The sequence below is a fragment of the Choloepus didactylus genome, chromosome 2, assembly GCF_015220235.1.
Source record: "Choloepus didactylus isolate mChoDid1 chromosome 2, mChoDid1.pri, whole genome shotgun sequence".
NCBI lineage: Eukaryota > Metazoa > Chordata > Mammalia > Pilosa > Megalonychidae > Choloepus > Choloepus didactylus.
This window is the reverse complement of record NC_051308.1, coordinates 212,063,494-212,067,510: the sequence shown is the minus strand read 5'-3', so window position 1 is coordinate 212,067,510 and position 4,017 is coordinate 212,063,494.

The window sequence follows — 4,017 nt, the reverse complement described above, 5'->3', positions numbered from 1 at the left end:
CCGTACGTCACTTCCGCTCGCTCCACCCCCTTCTCCTGCTCGACTTCCTGCGAGCGCCCGGCGGATGCCGCCGCACTTCTGGCTCTGGCCCCGCCCGCCCGGGTGGGTTAAACCGCGCGCTGCGTTTAGCGCCGGCCGCTCTCCCTAGCAACCGCCAAGCTGCCCCTCTATAGCAACCGTCTGGTTACCCTGGACGCACCGCTCAGAGCTCGTAGTTTGATCCACCCCCAAACAAAGAAGCGTCTTCCCAAGACAATGGCACAAGCTTAAATTTAATTATCTTTTGAATTTTTCCTCTAAGTCCTTGCAAATGTAAGCGACCACAAAGCAGCCAAATGCCAAACATCAGTCAGATCTTAAAACTCCATTAGCTCATCATCACGGAAGGAAGAAGGAAGGGAGGAAGGAAAGAAGGTAGGAAATTAAATTCCTTACCATCCCTACAGAATTCTGTCTGATGTGGCCCTTGCCTTTTCATCTGACCTCATTTATACTCCCCTCCCTCTGGTTATTCTGACATTTGTATTCCATGTTCTCTCTGCCTGGATCAGTCTTTCTCTGAATCTTTGCACAGCTGATTCCTTCTGCTCATTCAGTTCTCAGCTCAAATATCACCTACTGGTAGGGTTGCAAGATTTAGCAAATAAGAATACAGGATTCCCAGTTACACTTGAATTTCAGTTAAGCAACAAATAATTTTTAGTATAATTATGTCCCAAATATTGCATGGAACATTGGTACACTAAAAATTTATTTGTTGTTTATCTGAAATGCAAATGTAACTGGGCATCTTTTATTTTATCTGGCAACTCGTCCTGGTGTGAGAAGCCTTTCCTGTCTGATCTGTCTAAATCAGCCACCACCACCCTCCGGTGGTTATTCTGTTACATTTTTCTGTTTTATTTATTTCCTGGTATTTATTCCTAGCTGAGATTATATTAGTTACAATTTTATCAGCTGCTTCCTCCAAACTAGAATGTAACTTGTTGAGAGCAGGGGCCTGCTAAGCTTGTTTGCTGCTGTGTCCCCAAGACACGTGAAACAGTAAAGACTCAATAAATATTTGTTTAATGAAGGAATTAATAGATGGAGTTGCCTCTTGGACTGAGAGCGGTATCAGGGAAGTAGGACCAGTGGTTTCTGTTTCTAATAGCCAAAATAAACTCTTCAGATGCCAGCCTTTCAACCAAAAAGCTCTCCCTTCTTTTTTTGGTACCTCAAGTTGTCAGGAAGTGCCCATCACTGTGTCCTCAGGGCAGGCCAGAGAAGGGAAGGTAAATCAGAAGGAAGGATGGATTCGGGTCTGTGGTATAGCTCATTCTATAAAAACAAACAATTGTTACAAAGCAAAGTGCTCTGAGAAAGAGATGACTGTCTTTATTTCTCTGAATCTGAAACAAATTCAAAACATTCTTTCTAGAACAAAAACAGGCCATCTCCTAGACATGAGCTGGAAATATCTTCTTTCCCTTGAGTCTCACTTTTATTGCCCCAAGGTTAAGTATTAGTAGATTAAACATGACTTTGCAAGGAAGGCCCTGACCCAAGACATCTCTGAGAGCTGGTTGGAAACAACTTCATGCTCCCTTCCTCCACACTGTCCCTTTGGTCCCCCAAACAAAGAAATCATAGCCCACTCCCAGAGAGAAGAATGAGTTAATGTATTTCTGATGCCTCAACTTGGTGCAAACAGAATAAACAAGAATGGCAAAAATCAGTCCATGAGCTCATTCAGGCTTTGATCACAGACATAATTTCATTACGAAATTTCGAATTAGGCTGTTGTGAAGTCTTGCCAAGGAGTTTCATTTTCCCAGATGATATGGTGGGTTGGTTGTCTCCTGTTCTCATACTCTGCTTGCATTTATCATACAAACTTTCCATCTATTTTTTCAATCTGAGCCATCAATTCTTTTACAACAGTATTTGCTGATCCCAGCAACCAATCTCAGTTCTACCAGCATAAAATAGGCCTGATGGAGGTAGGTTAAACAAGCTATTGGTTTAGTTTGCCTGCTCCGTTTAACTCAATTGTAATATAGTGACTATTGTTCACTCTGTTTCCTGATGTCATACTACCCAGAGAAGGCCAGAGACCTCTCCAGACCTACAATTCTTTCAGCTTTAAAGAAGTCACAGTCAGCTGACTACCCTGAAACCTCGCAGTAGTGAGCAGATGATTTATGATACATGAAAGCATTGTAGACACACTATGCACCATGCAGATGGGGGATGCTCTCTTGTCCTTCAGACCCATGGATGGCTCCTCATTCCCTGGACTGCTGCTCCTAGTAACCAGAAGTGTGTGTGGATGGGAAGGCCCCAGAAGGTGCTGGTCAGCTGAAAATGCCACCTTTCTGAAACAATCCTGAGCAGAGAATCTTAACCTCACTTTCTTCTTCAGGCTGTAAAAACTTTGTCATTAGAGTCTAACGGACAAGCAGTGGCAACTTACAAAGTGACATTTTTCAAAGTGTGGTCTGAGAACCACTAGCCTCCAAATTACTGGTTAAAATTGCAGGCTCCTGAGCTGCACCCTAAATCTCCCAAAATCAGACCCTCTGGGGGCGGAGCCTGGAGAATCTACATTTTAACAAGCTCCCTAAGTGATTCTTATTAAAGCAAAGTTTGAGATTTTTCCGAAAAGCAAAGTCTTTCCAAAAAGCAAAGTCTTTCCCAAAAGTCACCCTGAAGCTTGCTGACCAGAAGGCAACCCTAGAAGATCCAGCTCCTTTCCCACTTATTGTAAATCCTTTCACTTTTCCCAGCAGATCCTGGATGAGGAAGGCTATAGTAGTGTCTAATGCACTTTGAAAATATATGTCTTGGCTCTGCCCCAAATGCCTTGATATTTATGCTGTAGCCAGGGGGTCGTTATCCTTTGGCAACGCTCTGTTGTAAGGCCATTAGGTCTTAATTAGTGCCAGCTTGTTGGTTTATACTTCCCAGCTGAACTGAGAGCAGAGGCTCCTCGATTCATTCCCCTCGTGTGTCTCTCCTCTAGGCTTTTGGAGTGGTTGTAGCACAATGTGAAACGGTTCCTGGTTCCGAAGCAGGAGGTTCTGGGAGCCTGGATGAACACGGAAAGACTTGGAATATGTTTTCAGGGTAAATCTGAACGGTTTACAAGCAAATATAAGAAAAATAAGGTGTATTAAATTGGAGATTCATGAGCCAAATTGCCCTCAGTTTCAGTCTAGGATACCAGTGTCTTTCCAGGCCACTGCAAAGTTTCTGGACACAGATAGATCAAGCTGGCTGGCGGGCTGGCTGGTTACAAAAAGTGGCTGAGAGGCTGACCTCTGGGAATTCCATGAAACTTCTCTTCGTAGATGATGTATCTGGTCACCACTTCTAAGTGGGAAAAACATAGCCTATATTAGTCTTGGCATTTATCTCATGGCTGGGTAAGGACTGCTTCAAAAAGATCCCTAGATTAAGCTTTGGAAAAATAACTAGCAGCATTTTGCTCCTTTCTATCACCGAATCCCTGTGGTCTTCAGCATATCCCTCTTAAGAAAATCTGAGAAGCAATTTTATGAGATGCTATTAATGGCCTCTAATTTTCAGCCTGGTTTAGATAACTCAAGATTGCTGGCTGTGTCTTGAGAAATGAATCCAGAACACACACTGATGTGGGAATTTAAAATATAATTCCAAATTGTAGATAATTGTTTAAACTCCAAGGGGGCTGGAGAGCCCATGTTAAGTCATCTCCCCGGGATCTGTGTGTTTCCTGTTACACTGGATATCTATCAGTCCAGTGATCCTTTTGATTTTTAAGTTGTTAGACTAAATCTTTGTATGATTCTTTACCCCCTCATCTCCTGCCCACCCTTCCTCTTTTTTCTTAAGAAAATACTTTCTAAAAATGTTAACCAGGTCCCTTGGCTTGCTTCTAGAAGAAGAATGTCGCTTTAAAAAATGTAAAAAGTCAACTCCTGAAACCAATTTGTCAAGGGAAGCTCTGTCCATCAGAAGAGCCAGCATTGACCCGGGGAGCTTCTGCCCAGCAAG